The 9429-nt window shown below is 39.7% G+C and overlaps 19 non-coding genes across 19 annotated transcripts; all 19 read right to left on the bottom strand.

Annotated features, from left to right (window-relative positions):
- Positions 1-54: 54 nt before the first annotated feature.
- LOC127111405 (5S ribosomal RNA) lies at positions 55-173 on the bottom strand. The gene has a single exon (XR_007798158.1). It is a non-coding gene; the product is annotated as a 5S ribosomal RNA (ribosomal RNA).
- Positions 174-334: 161 nt separating this feature from the next.
- Positions 335-453, bottom strand: LOC127111418 (5S ribosomal RNA). The gene has a single exon (XR_007798171.1). It is a non-coding gene; the product is annotated as a 5S ribosomal RNA (ribosomal RNA).
- Positions 454-4753: 4300 nt separating this feature from the next.
- On the bottom strand, positions 4754-4872 carry LOC127110901 (5S ribosomal RNA). Its single transcript, XR_007797677.1, has one exon. It is a non-coding gene; the product is annotated as a 5S ribosomal RNA (ribosomal RNA).
- A 161-nt stretch (positions 4873-5033) lies between these two features.
- On the bottom strand, positions 5034-5152 carry LOC127111413 (5S ribosomal RNA). Its single transcript, XR_007798166.1, has one exon. It is a non-coding gene; the product is annotated as a 5S ribosomal RNA (ribosomal RNA).
- Positions 5153-5313: 161 nt separating this feature from the next.
- Positions 5314-5431, bottom strand: LOC127111424 (5S ribosomal RNA). The gene has a single exon (XR_007798177.1). It is a non-coding gene; the product is annotated as a 5S ribosomal RNA (ribosomal RNA).
- A 161-nt stretch (positions 5432-5592) lies between these two features.
- On the bottom strand, positions 5593-5711 carry LOC127110900 (5S ribosomal RNA). The gene has a single exon (XR_007797676.1). It is a non-coding gene; the product is annotated as a 5S ribosomal RNA (ribosomal RNA).
- A 161-nt stretch (positions 5712-5872) lies between these two features.
- Positions 5873-5991, bottom strand: LOC127110899 (5S ribosomal RNA). The gene has a single exon (XR_007797675.1). It is a non-coding gene; the product is annotated as a 5S ribosomal RNA (ribosomal RNA).
- Positions 5992-6151: 160 nt separating this feature from the next.
- On the bottom strand, positions 6152-6270 carry LOC127111412 (5S ribosomal RNA). The gene has a single exon (XR_007798165.1). It is a non-coding gene; the product is annotated as a 5S ribosomal RNA (ribosomal RNA).
- Positions 6271-6428: 158 nt separating this feature from the next.
- LOC127111411 (5S ribosomal RNA) lies at positions 6429-6547 on the bottom strand. The gene has a single exon (XR_007798164.1). It is a non-coding gene; the product is annotated as a 5S ribosomal RNA (ribosomal RNA).
- A 161-nt stretch (positions 6548-6708) lies between these two features.
- On the bottom strand, positions 6709-6827 carry LOC127110898 (5S ribosomal RNA). Its single transcript, XR_007797674.1, has one exon. It is a non-coding gene; the product is annotated as a 5S ribosomal RNA (ribosomal RNA).
- A 161-nt stretch (positions 6828-6988) lies between these two features.
- LOC127110897 (5S ribosomal RNA) lies at positions 6989-7107 on the bottom strand. The gene has a single exon (XR_007797673.1). It is a non-coding gene; the product is annotated as a 5S ribosomal RNA (ribosomal RNA).
- A 161-nt stretch (positions 7108-7268) lies between these two features.
- LOC127110896 (5S ribosomal RNA) lies at positions 7269-7387 on the bottom strand. The gene has a single exon (XR_007797672.1). It is a non-coding gene; the product is annotated as a 5S ribosomal RNA (ribosomal RNA).
- Positions 7388-7549: 162 nt separating this feature from the next.
- On the bottom strand, positions 7550-7668 carry LOC127110894 (5S ribosomal RNA). Its single transcript, XR_007797670.1, has one exon. It is a non-coding gene; the product is annotated as a 5S ribosomal RNA (ribosomal RNA).
- A 156-nt stretch (positions 7669-7824) lies between these two features.
- Positions 7825-7943, bottom strand: LOC127111410 (5S ribosomal RNA). The gene has a single exon (XR_007798163.1). It is a non-coding gene; the product is annotated as a 5S ribosomal RNA (ribosomal RNA).
- A 160-nt stretch (positions 7944-8103) lies between these two features.
- Positions 8104-8221, bottom strand: LOC127111427 (5S ribosomal RNA). The gene has a single exon (XR_007798179.1). It is a non-coding gene; the product is annotated as a 5S ribosomal RNA (ribosomal RNA).
- Positions 8222-8382: 161 nt separating this feature from the next.
- LOC127110893 (5S ribosomal RNA) lies at positions 8383-8501 on the bottom strand. The gene has a single exon (XR_007797669.1). It is a non-coding gene; the product is annotated as a 5S ribosomal RNA (ribosomal RNA).
- A 161-nt stretch (positions 8502-8662) lies between these two features.
- LOC127110892 (5S ribosomal RNA) lies at positions 8663-8781 on the bottom strand. Its single transcript, XR_007797668.1, has one exon. It is a non-coding gene; the product is annotated as a 5S ribosomal RNA (ribosomal RNA).
- A 161-nt stretch (positions 8782-8942) lies between these two features.
- On the bottom strand, positions 8943-9061 carry LOC127110891 (5S ribosomal RNA). Its single transcript, XR_007797667.1, has one exon. It is a non-coding gene; the product is annotated as a 5S ribosomal RNA (ribosomal RNA).
- Positions 9062-9222: 161 nt separating this feature from the next.
- Positions 9223-9341, bottom strand: LOC127110890 (5S ribosomal RNA). Its single transcript, XR_007797666.1, has one exon. It is a non-coding gene; the product is annotated as a 5S ribosomal RNA (ribosomal RNA).
- Positions 9342-9429: the final 88 nt, after the last annotated feature.

Raw genomic sequence — 9429 nt, 5'->3', positions numbered from 1 at the left:
CTTTTACGCCGATTAACAGAAATAAAAAGAAGTATTTAAAAAATCGCAAAAAAAGAGGTGCAACACAAGGACTTCCCAGGAGGTCACCCATCCTAGTACTACTCTCGCCCAAGCACGCTTAACTACGGAGTTCTGATGGGATCCGGTGCATTAGTGCTGGTATGATCGCACCTGATATCTCATGCGCTTTGATTGTATATATTTTATTTCTTTCACTTATTAACGGCAAAACAAACATAATTAACGCTGAAATGCTTGTCTTCTCCTACTTTTTCCGACTCTTTTACGCCGATTAACAGAAATAAAAAGAAGTATTTAAAAAATAGCAAAAAAAGAGGTGCAACACAAGGACTTCCCAAGAGGTCACCCATCCTAGTACTACTCTCGCCCAAGCACGCTTAACTGCGGAGTTCTGATGGGATCCGATGCATTAGTGCTGGTATGATCGCACCTGATATCTCATGCGCTTTGATTGTATATATTTTATTTCTTTCACTTATTAACGGCAAAACAAACATAATTAACGCTGAAATGCTTGTCTTCTCCTACTTTTTCCGACTCTTTTACGCCGATTAACAGAAATAAAAAGAAGTACTTAAAAAATCGCAAAAAATGAGGTGCAACACAAGGACTTCCCAGGAGGTCACCCATCCTAGTACTACTCTCGCCCAATGTAACATCTCAAAATTTGCCCTCCTCATCTTTAAAAAAAAAAAAAAAAAAATTTTGCGTGTTTGAGTCGACGCATAGGTCAGCGCATAGGCCTCGGGTCGACGCATAGCAGGCTATGAGTCGACCGCTCGCGCGAAAACTCAGTTTTCTGGGTATTTTTTTGCTGTGTGAAGCTGTTTTTTGGTTGTTAAGTCACCTATTTTCCAAATTTTTGTTCACTCAACTGATTTTTCACTAATTTCACTTCATTTTGCTAATTGTGATTAAGGAGTGGATTAGGATGTGGTATATAACCTTAACTGTAACAGAAATTGAAAAGGACAATTTCACAATTTCAGATCTAACAAACTTTCCCTCCAAAAACCTCTCAAATTCTCCAAACTTCATCTCACCTTTTTCACCATTTCTCCAAGAAATCTTCATCAAACTTGTTCATTTTCTTGGATCTGCATTCTACAAGTGGAGTTGAGGAACTGTTTCGTTCAACTCGTGGCAAAGCTTGCTGAATTTGGACTGTCATAACCTTGCTCATCAATGGAGTTTTGAAGATTCTTGCACCTAGAGTTGTTTTGAGCTAAGGCATTCACTTCAATCATCTTCCTCATCAATAAACTGCATCTGTTTTGGCTTTTCACACGTGGAAACATCCAAATCAACTTCTGCCATCTCCATAAGGTCAGATTTCGATTTCTTTAATTGTATGAATTGAGATATGGCTTAGATAGATTTTTCAATGTAGATCGTCATGCAACTTGTGGTTTTGGATTCGGTTGAGTGTAGAGAGAGATATCTTGACTTGAACATTTGATGTAGAAACTTCTTTCGCTCGATCCGGTTGATAGGTTTAGAATTAGGAGAAACTGAATCCATATCCATGATGTACGTGATTAGACGGTGATTTTGATGTATAGCATGATTATTTTGGTGAAGAAATGTTCATCGTGATTTTCTGGATTTTCTGGAATGGTTCTTGTTCAAGAACGCGTTCAATAGTATGTTTGATCCATAATTTGGTTTGAAAATTCGAATTAGCTGTTTCCGCTCCCGCGCAAACTATTTACAATACTGCCATTACTGAAATTATTTAATTATAATTAATTCTTAAAAAATTCATAAAAATCATTAACACATGAAATAATTCATAAAAAAATTGTAGAAAAATCAGAAAAATATGAGAATTTTTTCTTTGACTTCCTTGTTGACTGTAGATTATTTTTGACCTATTGGTCAAAGTTGTGCATGGTATAATTATTGTTTGACTTAGGCTTGTCTCACATGTACTCATATTTGATACATTCTACCATTTTGTTCATAAAATGCACATGCTTGCAAATAAATTCTTGAAAATTTTGTGATGATTGTGGACTCATTGATGCTCATTTCCATATAAATTTCATGAATTTTTGATACCTGGTCAATGAGCAGCAAATTCTGGAACTTAGGTGTGACAATTTGTGTCACACCTCATTATGTCAACTTGCTGGATTTTTTTGAGTGACCTATACTTGTTGGATTAATTTGAAATTTTGCATGGTAAATTGTTGACATGTTAGGATGCTTGGTGAATTTTTGTAGAATTTTTCACTGCATTTTCTAATTGATCATGATTTTTCATTTCTGGTGATTGATTTTGCAAGCTCATGTGACCTAGGTTGGTAGATTGATTGGGAAATGCTCATATGGTATTGGATTGTCATGAAATTTGATATGCATGAACTAGACACATGTTAGGACCTCCCTGTTTTGGTCTCATCCATTTTTTTTGTTTTCATTGAGTTATGAATTTTTGAAGTGGATGTATACATTGATGTTGTGATTTGGAGCCTATTATTGTGTCTGTTTTTGTTGATTTTCATTAACATGGTTCCATTTGCCCAATTGAGCTCAAATTTGACATGGTAGACCTTGATTAGGCCCTGTTTAGGTGTAATTTATTTGAGAATTTTTGGATGTGTTTTGGTATGGATTTGAATGCAATAGTTCTGTTTGTATGCTTGGTGCTTCATTTGAACTAGTTTGCCTTGTTTTGTGCACAACATGAGCATGATGAATGATATAAACATGAGACCAATGGTGTTTGCTCTTGTTTGACTTTAATTTGAGATTGGTTGGTGGATATCTTGCTGTTTAGGAGTTTTTATTGCCTTTGGACCCTAGGCTTGGCCTAGTGGTCTAGTTGCTAATGTTTGCTTGATTTTTCAGGATCAAAAGCATAATGCACATGGAGAATGATCCAAATCAATTTTAAATGATGTGGTTTGATGTTTGTACACTAACATAACATTGTTTTGTAGGTGGTAAAGCTTAGGCTTAAGCTTTGAGCTTGCCTTGTGTTGTGTATTGCTTTGTATAGTTTGATTGATTGAACACTTGCTGTTTGGTTTTGTCTGTCTGAGTACTAACTGTGTTGGATTGTTTCCAGGTACTTTAGTTGCTCAGTTCCTTGTGAACTTTTGCTTTGCGTTGCTTAAGCAACTTGCATTGAGGTAGGTCTTCTTGACTTCATGTAGTCTGGAGACCCGGCTGTTACCGGGCCGGGCAAATTGTCTGAAGTCCTCCTTAAGAGGCAATGCTTGTGTATGTTTAATTTTAAGCCCAAGCAGGAAAAGTCCTTCAAGTAAGGCAATTGGTGGAAGGTAGGGACAAGCAGTCTGTCCCCCACTCTTCAGTTGAGTCTTCTCCTTGCTCCCATTACATGGTTGTAGCATTGAGATCAAAAGCCCAAGATCCTGTGCAGTGCACATTGAGTCAGAGTCATCGAGTATAGAAGGGTTCCCCTATTCTGGACCCATGCTCATTTGTCAGCTCTCCCTGGTTAGGGATAAGAGCTGTGAGGTCTGATCCTCACTTCATCCCATCATCTGCTTCACCTTAGCCTCGTAATGGCAAGGTTAAGAGCAGACACAGCCTGTACAGACGATTGCTTAGGCAGTCAAACCTGATTGATTGAGCCCCCTTGTTTGGCTATAGTGGGTGTTTTGTGATTATTTGATTGACATGTTTGTTTGAGATACCTGTTCTCATTTGATGATATATGATTGTATGCTTGTGTGCTAGCTTCTTTCCTGGTTAGGTTAGTTTGCTTATGCAAGTAGGATAGAAAACCGAACTTAGGGTTAACGATGCATGACAACATTAGGCTCGAGTCTCAGCTCCCTAGTTGTGTATCTTTCCCCGGTTTCTGGTTAGCAATTTAGTCCCTTTCAGGGGAACTACATCGCCCTGATCCTCGTGCCAGACGAGGTATGTAGGCAGGTGGTCGTGCGAGACCACTCCGGGCAACCTTTTTCTTTTTTGCGTGCGTTTACTTGTTATCTGACTGTGTGTTTGGGTTCGGATGCCGACGTAAGCCCAGTGATTGGCAGTCGGGCTCCACGTTTGCCCTTCTGAGTGTGTTTTGGTTCGGATGCCGACGTAATTCCATCCAGTGGTTGTCGGGCTCCATGTTTGCCACCCTTGCTTGTTTGTATGTTTTGTGTTGTTTGGCGTGCGTAAGCCGAACTACAGAGGCTCTGATTCTTGTTCCAGACAAGATATGTAGGCATAAGGTGCGATACCTTATCGAGCCCTTTCTTCTTAACCCCACCTGCGTTCCCTGTGTGTGTGTGATGTATGTTTATAGCAACCTTATCTTTCTAGAACGTGGATCCCGTCGAGTACGACGGACGTGAGGGGTGCTAATACCTTCCCCTTGCGTAACCGACTCCCGAACTTTTTCTCTCTGGTCGCGAGACCATGTCTTTCCAGGTTTCTCTGAGCGTTTCCTTTCCCTATATTGGGATAAATAACGTTTAGTGGCGGCTCTGTGTGTTTTTATTTTTAGGCTCGCCGGTTGATTTTTCGCAGGATGCGACACCCAAGCACGCTTAACTGCGGAGTTCTGATGGGATCCGATGCATTAGTGCTGGTTGATCGCACCTGATATCTCATGCGTTTTGATTGTATATATTTTATTTCTTTCACTTATTAACGGCAAAACAAACATAACTAACGCTGAAATGCTTGTCTTCTCCTACTTTTTCCGACTCTTTTACGCCGATTAACAGAAATAAAAAGAAGTATTTAAAAAATCGCAAAAAAAGAGGTGCAACACAAGGACTTCCCAGGAGGTCACCCATCCTAGTACTACTCTCGCCCAAGCACGCTTAACTGCGGAGTTCTGATGGGATCCGGTGCATTAGTGCTGGTATGATCGCACCTGATATCTCATGCGCTTTGATTGTATATATTTTATTTCTTTCACTTATTAACGGCAAAACAAACATAATTAACGCTGAAATGCTTGTCTTCTCCTACTTTTTCCGACTCTTTTACGCCGATTAACAGAAATAAAAAGAAGTATTTAAAAAATCGCAAAAAAAGAGGTGCAACACAAGGACTTCCCAGGAGGTCACCCATCCTAGTACTACTCTCGCCCAGGCACGCTTAACTGCGGAGTTCTGATGGGATCCGGTGCATTAGTGCTGGTATGATCGCACCTGATATCTCATGCGCTTTGATTGTATATATTTTATTTCTTTCACTTATTAACGGCAAAACAAACATAATTAACGCTGAAATGCTTGTCTTCTCCTACTTTTTCCGACTATTTTACGCCGATTAACAGAAATAAAAAGAAGTATTTAAAAAATCGCAAAAAAAGAGGTGCAACACAAGGACTTCCCAGGAGGTCACCCATCCTAGTACTACTCTCGCCCAGCACGCTTAACTGCGGAGTTCTGATGGGATCCGGTGCATTAGTGCTGGTATGATCGCACCTGATATCTCATGCGCTTTGATTGTATATATTTTATTTCTTTCACTTATTAACGGCAAAACAAACATAATTAACGCTGAAATGCTTGTCTTCTCCTACTTTTTCCGACTCTTTTACGCCGATTAACAGAAACAAAAAGAAGTATTTAAAAAATCGCAAAAAAAGAGGTGCAACACAAGGACTTCCCAGGAGGTCACCCATCCTAGTACTACTCTCGCCCAAGCACGCTTAACTGCGGAGTTCTGATGGGATCCGGTGCATTAGTGCTGGTATGATCGCACCTGATATCTCATGCGCTTTGATTGTATATATTTTATTTCTTTCACTTATTAACGGCAAAACAAACATAATTAACGCTGAAATGCTTGTCTTCTCCTACTTTTTCCGACTCTTTTACGCCGATTAACAGAAATAAAAAGAAGTATTTAAAAAATCGCAAAAAAAGAGGTGCAACACAAGGACTTCCCAGGAGGTCACCCATCCTAGTACTACTCTCGCCCAAGCACGCTTAACTGCGGAGTTCTGATGGGATCCGGTGCATTAGTGCTGGTATGATCGCACCTGATATCTCATGCGCTTTGATTGTATATATTTTATTTCTTTCACTTATTAACGGCAAAACAAACATAATTAACGCTGAAATGCTTGTCTTCTCCTACTTTTTCGACTCTTTTACGCCGATTAACAGAAATAAAAAGAAGTATTTAAAAAATCGCAAAAAAAGAGGTGCAACACAAGGACTTCCCAGGAGGTCACCCATCCTAGTACTACTCTCGCCCAGGCACGCTTAACTGCGGAGTTCTGATGGGATCCGGTGCATTAGTGCTGGTATGATCGCACCTAATATCTCATGCGCTTTGATTGTATATATATTTTTTTCACTTATTAACGGCAAAACAAACATAATTAACGCTGAAATGCTTGTCTTCTCCTACTTTTTCCGACTCTTTTACGCCGATTAACAGAAATAAAAAGAAGTATTTAAAAAATCGCAAAAAAAGAGGTGCAACACAAGGACTTCCCAGGAGGTCACCCATCCTAGTACTACTCTCGCCCAGGCACGCTTAACTGCGGAGTTCTGATGGGATCCGGTGCATTAGTGCTGGTATGATCGCACCTGATATCTCATGCGCTTTGATTGTATATATTTTATTTCTTTCACTTATTAACGGCAAAACAAACATAATTAACGCTGAAATGCTTGTCTTCTCCTACTTTTTCCGACTCTTTTACGCCGATTAACAGAAATAAAAAGAAGTATTTAAAAAATCGCAAAAAAAGAGGTGCAACACAAGGACTTCCCAGGAGGTCACCCATCCTAGTACTACTCTCGCCCAAGCACGCTTAACTGCGGAGTTCTGATGGGATCCGGTGCATTAGTGCTGGTATGATCGCACCTGATATCTCATGCGCTTTGATTGTATATATTTTATTTCTTTCACTTATTAACGGCAAAACAAACATAATTAACGCTGAAATGCTTGTCTTCTCCTACTTTTTCCGACTCTTTTACGCCGATTAACAGAAATAAAAAGAAGTATTTAAAAAATCGCAAAAAAAGAGGTGCAACACAAGGACTTCCCAGGAGGTCACCCATCCTAGTACTACTCTCGCCCAAGCACGCTTAACTGCGGAGTTCTGATGGGATCCGGTGCATTAGTGCTGGTATGATCGCACCTGATATCTCATGCGCTTTGATTGTATATATTTTATTTCTTTCACTTATTAACGGCAAAACAAACATAATTAACGCTGAAATGCTTGTCTTCTCCTACTTTTTCCGACTCTTTTACGCCGATTAACAGAAATAAAAAGAAGTATTTAAAAAATCGCAAAAAAAGAGGTGCAACACAAGGACTTCCCAGGAGGTCACCCATCCTAGTACTACTCTCGCCCAAGCACGCTTAACTGCGGAGTTCTGATGGGATCCGGTGCATTAGTGCTGGTATGATCGCACCTAATATCTCATGCGCTTTGATTGTATATATTTTATTTTTTTTCACTTATTAACGGCAAAACAAACATAATTAACGCTGAAATGCTTGTCTTCTCCTACTTTTTCCGACTCTTTTACGCCGATTAACAGAAATAAAAAGAAGTATTTAAAAAATCGCAAAAAAAGAGGTGCAACACAAGGACTTCCCAGGAGGTCACCCATCCTAGTACTACTCTCGCCCAAGCACGCTTAACTGCGGAGTTCTGATGGGATCCGGTGCATTAGTGCTGGTATGATCGCACCTGATATCTCATGCGCTTTGATTGTATATATTTTTTTTTCACTTATTAACGGCAAAACAAACATAATTAACGCTGAAATGCTTGTCTTCTCCTACTTTTTCCGACTCTTTTACGCCGATTAACAGAAATAAAAAGAAGTATTTAAAAAATCGCAAAAAAAGGTGCAACACAAGGACTTCCCAGGAGGTCACCCATCCTAGTACTACTCTCGCCCAAGCACGCTTAACTGCGGAGTTCTGATGGGATCCGGTGCATTAGTGCTGGTATGATCGCACCTGATATCTCATGCGCTTTGATTGTATATATTTTATTTCTTTCACTTATTAACGGCAAAACAAACATAATTAACGCTGAAATGCTTGTCTTCTCCTACTTTTTCCGACTCTTTTACGCCGATTAACAGAAATAAAAAGAAGTATTTAAAAAATCGCAAAAAAGAGGTGCAACACAAGGACTTCCCAGGAGGTCACCCATCCTAGTACTACTCTCGCCAAGCACGCTTAACTGCGGAGTTCTGATGGGATCCGGTGCATTAGTGCTGGTATGATCGCACCTGATATCTCATGCGCTTTGATTGTATATATTTTATTTCTTTCACTTATTAACGGCAAAACAAACATAATTAACGCTGAAATGCTTGTCTTCTCCTACTTTTTCCGACTCTTTTACGCCGATTAACAGAAATAAAAAGAAGTATTTAAAAAATCGCAAAAAAAGAGGTGCAACACAAGGACTTCCCAGGAGGTCACCCATCCTAGTACTACTCTCGCCCAAGCACGCTTAACTGCGGAGTTCTGATGGGATCCGGTGCATTAGTGCTGGTATGATCGCACCTGATATCTCATGCGCTTTGATTGTATATATTTTATTTCTTTCACTTATTAACGGCAAAACAAACATAATTAACGCTGAAATGCTTGTCTTCTCCTACTTTTTCCGACTCTTTTACGCCGATTAACAGAAATAAAAAGAAGTATTTAAAAAATCGCAAAAAAAGAGGTGCAACACAAGGACTTCCCAGGAGGTCACCCATCCTAGTACTACTCTCGCCCAAGCACGCTTAACTGCGGAGTTCTGATGGGATCCGGTGCATTAGTGCTGGTATGATCGCACCTGATATCTCATGCGCTTTGATTGTATATATTTTATTTCTTTCACTTATTAACGGCAAAACAAACATAATTAACGCTGAAATGCTTGTCTTCTCCTACTTTTTCCGACTCTTTTACGCCGATTAACAGAAATAAAAAGAAGTATTTAAAAAATCGCAAAAAAAGAGGTGCAACACAAGGACTTCCCAGGAGGTCACCCATCCTAGTACTACTCTCGCCCAAGCACGCTTAACTGCGGAGTTCTGATGGGATCCGGTGCATTAGTGCTGGTATGATCGCACCTGATATCTCATGCGCTTTGATTGTATATATTTTATTTCTTTCACTTATTAACGGCAAAACAAACATAATTAACGCTGAAATGCTTGTCTTCTCCTACTTTTTCCGACTCTTTTACGCCGATTAACAGAAATAAAAAGAAGTATTTAAAAAATCGCAAAAAAAGAGGTGCAACACAAGGACTTCCCAGGAGGTCACCCATCCTAGTACTACTCTCGCCCAAGCACGCTTAACTGCGGAGTTCTGATGGGATCCGGTGCATTAGTGCTGGTATGATCGCACCTGATATCTCATGCGCTTTGATTGTATATATTTTATTTCTTTCACTTATTAACGGCAAAACAAACATAATTAACGCTGAAATGCTTGTCT

The sequence above is a fragment of the Lathyrus oleraceus genome, unplaced genomic scaffold (assembly GCF_024323335.1).
Source record: "Lathyrus oleraceus cultivar Zhongwan6 unplaced genomic scaffold, CAAS_Psat_ZW6_1.0 chrUn0005, whole genome shotgun sequence".
Lineage (NCBI taxonomy): Eukaryota > Viridiplantae > Streptophyta > Magnoliopsida > Fabales > Fabaceae > Lathyrus > Lathyrus oleraceus.
This window is presented reverse-complemented; position numbering and strand designations above follow the sequence as displayed.